The sequence below is a fragment of the Ambystoma mexicanum genome, chromosome 14 (genome assembly GCF_040938575.1).
Source record: "Ambystoma mexicanum isolate Mex_15411 chromosome 14, UKY_AmexF1_1, whole genome shotgun sequence".
Taxonomy (NCBI): Eukaryota; Metazoa; Chordata; class Amphibia; order Caudata; family Ambystomatidae; genus Ambystoma; species Ambystoma mexicanum.
The window spans coordinates 371,430,157-371,442,677 of record NC_090940.1 but is presented as its reverse complement, the minus strand read 5'-3'; positions in this window follow the sequence as shown (position 1 = coordinate 371,442,677).

Below are 12,521 nucleotides of genomic sequence, written 5' to 3'. Positions count from 1 at the left end.
CAAAAAGAGCCCCATTCATACAGCCTAGCTGTCACTCACACAGTGGAGAAGTCATCTTGGCGGGAGACCCTCGAGCCTATCAGGATAGAGTGCGACATGGGTTGCGGAGGCAACCCTGTCCAGGGGTCCTACTCCCCCTACCAAACAATGGACCCACCCCAGATTCAGTGGCGCCGGAAGGAGGGCTTCTGGGCAGAAGCCCGCCACACAGACGAACAAAGGATCCCTGACCTGGGTTAGGATTGTAGAGAAAGACACGAGAAAGAAGTTATATTAAAGTTCTGGCAAATAAAATGCACTGGAGCAAAGTTAAATTAAAATGCACCAGCGGTATGTTAGAGGCTGTCAGAAAAAGTGGTAGCCTCGAACAATAGGAAAATCCCACAGAGAAATATTTGCGGTCGAATATTTATTGTAGTAACCCCTGCCACCAGCCAGAAACTTTTGAGAGAGGTACTGTATGGTACCCTCTCAAAAATGAACGCAGGGGAAAAACTATTAACCCCTTCCAGTACCTCCATAGAAAGATGGGTTGTACTGGTTTGGTTCATAGAAATTGACTAGTAAAGTCAATGGGGACTTTACATGCCCTGGGAGAAAGTAGTCAGTCCCAGGGTATGAAGTCTATGTTTGGGGGTCGCTACGACACCCCTGTGTCACTGCACCGAGGGTGCTGTGTAACACAAGTGAATAAAGATGGTTCATATGGAGGAGAGAAAATCCCATAGGCATTAAACACAAAAATAGCCTAGAACACACATAACAAAAAATGCCTAAGAGTGGGAAAAAGAGTCTCACTCTTAGCAGGTAAAAAGAAACAAACCCTTCAAATCCAGCAAAGCTGCTGGGGGACTCTATAGGTAAGGGACATTAGCCATAAAGTGAGAATTCTCCCTAACAATCACCCCCCCAGACTAAGGGACTGGAGGATCTAATCCACTCCTGGATGAGTCTCTTACCTCTAGTCGGTTATAAACATCCTAGAGAGACCATCAGCATTTTGGTGGTGACATCATAACCTGTGCTCAATGGTAAAATCAAACCTTTGGAGGCAGATTGACCATCCAAGCAGTTTTGGGGTTTTCCCCTTTCATTTGCATTAACCATCTCAAGGGTTGGTGGTCTGTTTGAATGATGAAAGTAGATCCATACAAGTATGGTCTAAACTTCTTCAAAGCCCACACAATGGCAAAACATTCTCTCTCAATAGTTGCCCACCTTTTTTCAGGTTCCTTCAGTTTCCTACTGATGAAGCAAATGGGGTGCTCCCTACCTTTCTCAGCCAGTTAACTGAGTACTGCACCTATACCTATATTGGAAGCATCTGTTTGTACAATGAAGGGTTGGTGGTAGTCAGGAGCTCTGAGAACTGGAGCTTGACAAAGGGTTTTCAAAGGTCTGATTGCACTCCTCATTCCATTTGATCTTTTTAGGAAACTTTGGAGAAGAGATTACATTCAGTAGAGAAGCTATGGACCCATAGTTCTCAATGAAATTCCTGTAATACCCAGTGAGGCCTAGAAAGGCTCTCACCTGGGTTTGAGCAGAAGGGGTTGTCCAATTTTGCACAGCTTCAATTTTGCTGAGCAAAGACCTTATTTCACCACCTCCTACCCCATGCCCAAGGTAGACCACTTTACTCTGACCAATTTGACATTTGCTTGCCTTTATGGTCAGATGGGCCTGTTCCAGAGCCTGCAAAACATATCCTAGGTGGTCAACATGTTCTTTCCAAGTAGGGCTGAACACTGCAATGTCATCCAAGTATGCCATGCAGAAGTCCTCCATCCCATTCAGAACCTGATTAACCATCCTTTGGAATGTAGCAGGTGCATTCTTTAATCCAAAAGGCATAACCTTAAACTGGTATAAGCCAACTGGGGTGGAGAATGCAGTTTTCTCCTTGGCATGGTCAGTCAGGGCTATTTGCCAATAGCCTGACGTGAGATCAAATGTGCTGAGGAACTTGGCTGAACCAAGTCTATCCACCAGCTCATCTGTTCTTGGCAAAGGATGGGCATCAGTCTTGGTGACTGCATTTAGAGCTCTATAGTCCACACAGAATCTCAACTCTTTGGATCCTGCCTTTGGTACTAACACAACTGGGCTAGACCATGGACTAGTAGAGGGCTCTATTACCCCGAGATCAAGCATCTTGTTGACCTCTCCTTTGATGTGGGTTCTTACATTTTCTGACATCCTGTAGCTCCTGCTTTTGATAGGTAAACAGTCACCAGTTTGAATATCATGCTGGCCCCAAGGGGTCAAGCCTGGTGCTAGAGAAAACAGGGAAGCAAATTGATTCAACAAAACTTTGCACTCCTCCTGTTGCTCAGGTGTTAGATTAGAAGAGAGATTAACTCCTTCTATTTTCTCATCTAGAGGCTTGCCTCTGAGGAGGTCAGGTATAGGTTCACTCTCCTCCTCCTCTTGAGCTGAAGCTAGAAGCAAAGCTCCCATTTCTGGTCTCGAGACATAAGCTTTTAGACAGTTGATGTGAAAGACTCTAGGAGCCTCCTTAGGATTAGCTAAGTCCACCAGATAGTTCACCTCTCAAAGTTTTCCCACAACCTTGAAGGGTCCCATCCATCTGTCCTGTAAGGTCCTCTGCCTTGTTGGTACCATAACAAGAACTAGCTGGTCTTGAGCAAACTCAACCATGTTGGCCTTCTGGTCATGCCAGTGTTTGACCAGAGCCTGACCTGCTTTCAAGTTATCACTTGCCGCAGCCATTGTGTGTAACATTCTCCTCCGGAGTCCTATCACATAGTCAGTGACTCTGACTGGCGTAGGGGAACAAGCACTCTCCAACCCTTCCTTGATCAGAGCCAATGGACCTCTGACTGGATGGCCATAGAGAAGTTCAAAGGGACTGTAACCCACTCCCTCCTGAGGGACTTCTCTATATGCAAAGAGAAGGCATGGCAGTAGACAATCCCACTTTTTCTTAAGGGGATCCTCTAAAGCTCCTATCATGATCTTCGTGGTTCTGTTGAACCTTTCTACCAATCCATTTGTTTGAGGGTGGTATGCTGTTGAGAACTTGTAGGTAACTCCACAGTTTTTCCACATGGCCTTTATGTAGTGGGACATAAAATTTGACCCCCTGTTGGATATTACCTCCTTAGGAAACCCAACCCTGGTAAAAAATACCAAGGAGGGCCTTAGCTAAAGCCGAAGCTGTAACAGTCCTCATAGGAATGGCTTCAGGGAACCTAGTAGCATGGTCTACTACAACAAGTATAAACCAGTTGCCTAAAGAAGTTAGAGGATCAAGGGGACCAACAATGTTGATTCCTACCCTCTCAAATGTTACTCCCACCACAGGGAGAGGCACCAGAGGTGCCACGTTCTTGGAGCCACTTTTACCAGAGGTTTGGAAAGTGTGGCAACTCTTGCAATACTTATGTACCTCAGCCCCCATTTTAGGCCAATACAAGTAGAGAGAGAGCCTTTCTTTGGTCTTCTTGAAGCTCAAGTGACCAGCCAAAGGTATCTCATGGGCTAGTTGAAAGAATTGGAGTTGGTTTGCTTTTGGTACTACAAGTCTCTTGTAGTCCCCAGGGAGTGCCTCTGTTGGTTCACTATAGAAGAGGCCATCTTCCCAGTGTAACCTATACTTCCCAGGCTCTTGCCCTTCAAGCTGATAAGCTGCCTGGTGGTGAAGACCTTCAAGAGTTGGACATTCTCTTTGTCCCTTACTGAAGCCTGCCCTTTGGGGTCCACCTTCTGCCAGTAAAGACTGCAGCTCAGGATGGTCCACAGGGTCAAGATCTCCAATGAGTTCCTGGCCTCCTACTAGGTCTGACTCCTAAGGCTTTAGTTCAACCACACAGGGCTGTACCTCACTCGCAGCCTCAGCTGGAGCAGGAATCACAGGTGTGATTTTGGTCAACCTAGGAAATTTCCTGCTTGGCAGAACTGGAGTGCCTTCTGCTGATTTCTTCTTGGAAGCCTTGGGTTTCCCCTTTGTTTCTGGTTGCTTTGAGATAGCAGTTAGTAACTCCAGTGGAGTAGGAGTGATTTCTTTTTCCATCATCTCCTCAGGAGAGCCCCTCAAGGTCCTCTCCCTTGCAAGTATGGTAAGCTCCTGTAATCTCTTACTAGGAGGTCTGGGAGTACTTGACACTACTCCCAGGTCTTTCAAATCATTGCCCAATAGCGGCCTTCCTGGTACTTCAGATTGTACACTCACAGGTATCCTGACAGTAATTTCATTGCACTGGATGAGAGCTGGTAATTGGGGAAGCATCTGCACAGGCCCTCCAGCTAAATTGGTGAGGCGTTTGGTGCCTTAGCAACATCCTCCACCCTGAAAAAAGATTCATCTACCACAGTTATGCTGGCCCTAGTGTCTCTAATGGCAGGGGTTTCCTGACCATTGACTAGGACACTGTCTTTATAATACTCTTTAGTATTGGGAGGGATAGAATTATACACATCTAAATTCTGTTGTTCCCACAACCCTAGAGAAACTAAAGATACACTGGCTGAGACTCTAATGGGATAATCAGCCAGTAGTTGAAAGTTTCCACTAACCATATGTACTTCTTCCTCTTTAGCAAAGGCTAAGGAGACAGTGTGGACCCCTGAAGGTTTACCCTTACATCTGGGCCCCCTTTCACATGATCAGTAGAGCCACAAACATAGCATTTTCCAAATGTCTTTATGAATGCTGGCTTGTTTGGACCTCCTTCTGGTCTGTGACCAGAAGGTACACTAGCCTGATTTATTTTCCCTTGTGGCTTACCCTTAGAATTTTGTTTGGGGCCCTCTTTGGAATTGGGAATTATTTGAATTCTCTGTGTTCTCTTTCTTTGGCTGCTTTCCCTCATCCTTTTTCTGAGTTACCCCTGAATCCTTGTGAGTAGCCCTGTTGGCAACCCACAAGTCAGCAGCATTAGCTAGTTTCTTAGAATGTAGTTCCTTTGAATCAGCCAAGTGCTGTCTGGGCTCAGGAGTGCAGGCATCATAGATAGACTCCATCATGACACGATTTCTCATTCCTTCATAAGTGTTAACTCTATAACCCTTAATCCATCCCTCTAAGTTCTTCAAACATTCATTCACCCAAGTAGCCCAAGGGGTACTATCATGCTTGTTGAGGGTCCTAAACCTCTTAAGGTACTGGGAAGGAGTCTTCCCAAATCTAGCTTTCAAAGCTAGCTTTACACATTCATAATCCATCCTATCCACCTCCCCCAACTCCATTACCACATCAGATACAACAGAGGGAGCCTAGAATACTGCTTATCTCAAGAGGGAGATAAGCAGTATTCAGGGTTTACACATTAGGCACACTAGAATATGGAACAAGGACACACTGACCAAAGCTTTGTAGTTAAAAAGTAAATATATTTCGAAGGGATTGTGTCCTCCGATGTATTCCTTATCTTGATAGATCATCTCCAACTTGCTGGCCTGGCCTCGGAATTTTTTTTTCAGTAGAGGGCACTGCGCGGCGACATCCCTCGAGCCGATGTCCCTCGACAGCCTCCGTATCGGCACCGATGTCATCATGCGTATAAATAGACTCACACAGCATCCGTTGCTCAGATCCGTTTTTCCGCGCTTCGTGGGCCTCGGAATCGCGTTGCTCAGTTCGTTAGACAGAAAATATATTCAAAAAATGTCGAGACTGTGGAAAGAAAATGTCGTTGACAGATCCTCACAGGATCTGTTTGTGGTGCCTGGGATCAGAGCACCAATGTTCGGAGTGCGAGGACTGCATGTCCATGATGGCGAAAGCCTTGAAGGAGCGTAAGGGGAAGCTTGAGAGAGGTAAGACAGTTAAAACTCCTTCGAAAGTTTCCTCGGCAGAGTCGAGACATTCGTCTCCTCGCCGACACAGGAAACATTCTCGTTCTAGGTCTCGAAGCAGTTCCCACCACTCTTCGAGATCCAAGCATTCAAGTAAGAGACGTCGAAGATCCCCTTCCTCATCTTCTTCTTCTGTTTGTCCGGAAAGAGTCACCTGCCCCAAAAAACATAGCTCTCAGGTTGAGTGAGAGGAATTCCGTAAAAGGATGCTTAGCGTCTTCTAGTCGGCCTCGACCCCCTCGAAGACAGCTGAGGGTGATACCCTAGGTGAAAGACCCAAAAAATCGAAACGCTGCGAGTCGTTGCACCCGGCGAAAGAAACTACTCGAGAGCGTCACGAACCCTCGAGCAAAGGCACTGTGCCATCGACGCCATCGTCGAAAGTCCCTTCGATGCATAAATCTGCGTTATCGATGCCATTATCGAAGGGCTCATAGACGCATAGGTCGATCGAATCAACGCCATCTTCGATGCCGAGGTCGACGCCGAAAAAGAACAAACCCACGGCCGTCACTACCTCACAGCCAGTGGTCATACCCAGGGCCTCTAACATGACTTTGAGAATGTCATCGACAACCTCGAGTAGGATTCCGATCCTCTCGAGTTCTTCGAGGCCTCTTCCAATCTTCTTGACGCCTTTTTCAGTGTTTTCGAAGCCTTTAACGTCCGCGTCGACGACGTCGACATTTTCTCAACCAATTATGACAAATTTAGCCCCTTCTGCTCTGGAAATGGGATTTAAGCCATTTCCAAGTTCTGATCATTTCAGACCTTTGTCTTCAATTCATGAGGAAGGGGAGGATTCAGATCAAGAAAGACCCTTTGGGTTGCAGAGATCTGCAACACCTGAACCAGAGGAATTTACCTCTGAGGAAAATAGGTTAAAGGATCTTCGAGAATCCTTACATGAGGCAAGTGGGTTAGATACTTCCCCAGAAATAGAATTTGCCAAACCAGACCCAGGGGAACATGCCGAGACCCCTTACAGAATTTTAATGGCAAGAATTATAGAAATCATGGGTTGGTCTACACCTTCACCTGCATTCCAACAGGATGACCTTACAGACATTTTAGTTAAAGGCCCACAGGAGGATCCTGTGGTTCCATTTCACGCTGCATTACAAAGAAAAATATTGGCTAACTGGGAAACTCCTGAGGTTATCCCAGCGGTTAACAAAAAGTTATCAGCCAAATATAGGGTATCTACTACTGACCCTGAATTTTTGTCTAAACATCCAACTCCAGAGAGTCTGGTTGTTCAAGCAGCAACTGCATCAGGCAGTAAATCGGCATACCCTACTGTTCCACAGGACAGGGATGACAAAAGATACGACTCTATGGCTAAGAAATGTTTTTCTGCATGTAGCATGGCATTCAAATCTATTAACGCTACTTGTACGCTCGCAAGGTTCAGCCATACACTTTGGGAGTGTGCTTCATCAGTGGCTGACTGCCTCCCAGGGGGAGAAGAAAGGGAAATGTTTCTAAACATCATTAAGGATGGTAAAGACGCAATGTGCGAATCCCTTCAAACTGGCATTGATTCTGCTGACAGCATCAGTAGGGCCATGGCGGCAAGTACTACAACCCTCAGATTTGCGTGGTTACGAAAGTCTGGGTTTGCTTCAGATGTACAAGCCAGACTTTTAAATATGCCCTTTGGCGGCTCTTCTTTGTTTGGTAAGAAGGCGGATGACAGCCTAGAAAAGTTACAGACATCCAAAGCAGCAGAAAAATCCCTGGGAGCTGCAATCCGTCAAACGCCATATCGCCCCTCAGGAACCTCTTGGAGAGGTAAGTCCTTTCGCTTTTATTCCGCATTCAGAAAAGGCAGAGGACAGTCGGTTCAAAGAGGTCAAAAAAGATTCACCTGAGGTGGACGGGGTCAAAATACAAAAGCCGCAGCAGCAGGTGCCTCTTTACCCTCTGCACCTGCATCAGCTGCCTCTAAATCACTCTGAGGATTCTCCTCACAAGACACCAGTAGGGAGCAGGCTAACTCAACATCTGATGGAATGGCAGTCTATTACGTCAGATGCTTGGGCATTGGAGACAGTTGGCCAAGGTTACTGCCTGCCTTTTCTACGCATTCCTCAGAGTCATCCACCGGGGAACAGCTCTTGGAAAGTTCCAGATCCGCTCCTCTTGCAGGAAATTGTAGACCTGCTGGAGAAAGGTGCCATAGAACCGGTGCCTGTAGCAGAGAGGAACAAGGGCTGGTACTTCCCCTACTTCCTAATACCGAAGAAGGACGGAGGACTGAGACCTATCTTGGATTTACGAGAATTGAACAAGTTCCTCAGGAAGTACAAGTTCAAGATGGTAACTCTCTCTCAGATCCTTCAGGCCCTCCAGCTCCAGGACGGGCTGGTATCTCTGGACCTTCAGGATGCTTATTTCCATGTGACAATCCATCTCAAACACAGGAAATACCTGAGGTTCGCAATTGGCGGCTCGCATTATCAATTTTGAGTTCTGCCATTTGGGCTGACCTCCTTCTGAGGGTCTTCACCAAGCTAATGTCGGTAGTGGCTGCAAGTCTAAGGAGGGAAGGGATTCACGTCTACCCCTACCTGGACAATTGGCTGATCAGAGCTGTATCTCCGGAACAAGCTCAGATCCAGCTAGATTATGTCTGCCACTTCCTTCACAAACTGGGCTTCTCCCTCAATTTAAAGAAGTTACAGATGATATCATCACAGAGACTCCAGTTCATTGGAGCGGTCCTGGACACTTCCCTGGGAAAAGCCTCGCCACCAGAGGTGAGGGCTCAAGATATTCTGCAGATGGTCACCAAGTTTCAAAATGCCCAACGTCTCCCAGCCTTCGATTTTTTGAGGTTGCTAGGCCTCATGGCATCCTGCATCTTCCTTGTGCCAGAGGCTCACCTGAGAATGAGATCTCTTCAGTGGGCACTAAGAACTCAGTGGTCGCAATTCTCAGGGAGAATGACAGGTTCCGGACAAGGTGGCTCGAGACCTTCAGTGGTGGGCCTGCCAGGAGAACATCTTGAAAGGAGAACTGATTTGGCAACCATGGCCGGAGATAACAGTAGTCACAGATGCCTCACTCACGGGGTGGGGAACCCATGCCAACGACTTGACCATCAGCGGTCGTTGGTCTCCATCGGAGTCCAGACTACATATCAACCTGTTAGAGCTGAGAGCAATCAGACTAGCGCTGAAGGCTTTTCTGCCGTCTGTACAGGGGAAAAATGTCCTGATAATGATGGACAACACAGTGGCCATGCACTACCTCAACAAAAGAGGAGGCGTAGGATCACTGTCTCTGTGCAGAGAGGCGATGCAGCTCTGGTTTTGGGCAATCCAAGAAGGAATCTCTCTATCGGCAGTTCACTTAGCCGGAGAGAAAAACTTGACGGCGGACGCTCTGAGCAGAGTACAGTCTCCCACGAGTGGGAACTAGCTCAGGAAGTCCTTCAACAGATCTTCACTCTTTGGGGAACCCCTCAAGTGGATCTGTTTGCCACCAGTATCAACAGGAAGTGCGATCAGTTTTGTTCAAGGGAATTTCCCCTGAGAGGAGCTCTAGGGGACGTGTTCGTAGTGGACTAGGAGTTTCCACTTCTGTACGTGTTTCCTCCAGTCCCTGTCATTCCTCAAATTATCAGGAGGTTGAGAAGGTTCCGGAGAGCCATGATCCTAATTGCCCCGGACTGGACCAGGGGAACGTGGTACCCGGACTTTCTGGACATGTCCATCTGCCCTCCAATTCCTCTTCCACTCAAGGAGAATTTTCTCTCGCAGAAGGGAGGTCAGGTTCTCCATCCAGACATCAGAATCCTCAACCTTCACGCTTGGTATCTGAATGGTTGAGATACAAGGATTGGGACCTCCCAGATGACGTCATGGAGGTGTTGCTTTCGGCAAGAAGGCCAGCAACAAAGACTTTATACCGCTGCCGTTGGAACACATTTTGCAGCTGGTGTAGAGAAAAGAATATCAACCCCTTTTCATGTGGTGCACCACTGGTGTTATCTTTTCTACTCTATTTGGCAAATTCGGGCCTTCAGGTTGGCACTATCAAGGGCAATCTCGCAGCGCTATCGATCTTCAAGCACACTGCAGAGGAACCATTGTATTTCAAGTTACCCTTAGTAATACAATTTCTGAAGGGATTAACCAATGTCTATCCTCCAAGACCATTCCAAGTTCCCTTATGGGACTTAAATTTAGTCTTAAATTTCCTGATGGGTACTCCTTTTGAACCACTCCACTCTTGTTCGCTAAGGTTTCTCACCCTTAAAACTGTCTTATTAGTGGCATTGACAACTGCTAGGAGGGTGAACAAATTACAAGCTCTATCTTGTAAACCCCCTCATACAATTTTTCATAAAGACAAAGTTGTTCTACAAGTGAAGCCTAATTTCCTCCCAAAGGTGGTTTCTGAATTCCACATCACTCAGAAGATTACCTTACCTTCATTTTATCCCCCTTCCCATCCGGGGAAAGAGGAAGAAAGGCTACATAGGCTGGACCCAAGGCGGGCTTTGAGCTTTTACATCAGCAGACTTGCTAGGATTAGGCAAGCAGACCTACTGTTTGTAGGTTACTTAGGGCACAAATTGGGATTACCGATAATAAAACAGACCATTTCCAGATGGATTATTTTGGCCATTCTGGAATGTTACAAACTGGCTGGGAAAGAGCCTCCTCAAAATCTTAGGGCTCATTCAACCAGGGGTATCGCAGCCTCTTCGGCCCTCCAAAGAGGGGTACCGATTTGAGACATATGTGCGGCTGCCACATGGTCGTCTGCACATACCTTCACAAGATTTTACAACCTGGATTCCTCCTCTAGCCAAGAGACTAGATTTGGCAAAGCTGTGTTGCACTCTGTTCATTCTTGAAGGGAAACATGGCAATTTTACTCCCACCTCCAGTTACATACCACTGCTATGGGAGTCTATCAAGATAAGGAATACATCAGAGGACACAATCCCTTCAAAGAACAAGTTACTTCTTACCTGGTAACGTTCTTTCAATGGGATGTTCCTCCGACGTATTCCTTATCGCCCCTCCCATCCATCCCCTCAGTAAAACTTCCCTTGTGGTTACAGCTTACGCTCCTTCTGGGTCAATAACCAATTCATGTAAAACAACTGTTAACGTCAAAACGGAGCTGAGCAACGGACGCTGCGCGAGTCTATTTATACGCATGATGACGTCGGCGCCGATACGGAGGCTGTCGAGGGACATCAGCTCGAAGGACGTCGACGCGCAACGCCCTCTACTGAAAAAATAATTCCGAGGCCAGGCAAGCAAGCTGGAGATGATCTATCAAGATAAGGAATACGTTGGAGGAACATCCCATCGAAAGAACGTTACCAGGTAAGAAGTAACTTGTTCATTTATTTTATGCACCTCTAATCAAACACATGTATCACAAGTATCAAGCAAGTTAAATTAAGTCAAGGAAAAATATACACACTCCCTATATGAATTGTAGACCAAGTGAACCAGAGTGAAAACTGAGCAAAACGGCACAGTGAAAACTACACACAAGGGATCCTCTAACAATTCCTCACAAGGGTGGGAAAGCAAAAGTTATTAAGAAATAGGTCCTTGAACACACCCTAGCAACACTTCCCATCAGTTGTGAACCAGTTCAACAAGACAGTGCATCAATATAAGCAATACTTAGAATGAAAACTGAGCAAAATGGTATTTCACAACGATTATGCAGTGGGAAGAAAGAGTAGTTAAAAGAAATGGGTGTACCACACAGTTCGAATGGAGAATCACTCTCGAGAAAGCAGATCTAACAAATGTGACCAGAGTCAATAGGCCTGTGCCAAAGTCAGTGGTACAGGGCAAGGGCCCAGGAGCAAAATGTTCCCGTAGCTGCAGTCAAGTCTTCGCTTAACGATATTTGGAATGGTGGTTGCAAAAGTTGAAAAGACAATGTTAAGAGAGGGGGGCGGCCAACCCAACAGGTAGGTAAAGGATTTAAAACACCTTTAGCACTACCGCGAAGAAAGGGCAGCCTGGTTGAATAATGTACCTTTAAAGTGAAGAAGTGGCTCCTGCGGTGGCGGTTGTTCCTGGTAGTTCCTGCAGTTCGAGGGGTCCAGCAGAGGAATAGAGGCTTTCATCGTGGAGGAAGGTTCAAGGTACTGCATTACCCAGGGATGAAACCAGCCACGGTGCTGCCAAACGAAGTTTAAAAGGTACGCTCCTTTTAATCGCGGTCCGGGTCGATAGCTGCCTGGTTATCTGGTCTCCAAGTGCAGGGAACTGGCGATTCGACCACAGTAGGTTCAGGAAGGCGATTGGTAAACTGGTTGGCCCCACCAGCTCAAGGGAAGAAGGCTCTTTCAGATTAAGATCTCCTCTTGTCGTGTGGAGAAAAGTGGTGAGACGCTGTAGCAGTCGTTGCAGATGTCTTTGGCTTCTCTCCTCTTCGGCTTCTTAGTTCCAGTGGCGACGTCTTGCTCTTCCAGTCCTCAGGACCCTGCTTTTATGCAAAAAGAGCCCTATTCATACAGCCTAGCTGTCACTCACACAGTGGAGTGGTCATCTTGGCGGGAGTCCCTCCAGCCTATCAGGATAGAGTGCGACATGGGTTGCGGAGGCAACCCTGTCCAGGGGTCCTACTCCCCCTCCCACACAATGGACCCACCCCAGACTCAGTGGCGCTGGAAGGAGGGCTCTGGGCAGAAGCCCGCCAAACGGACGAAC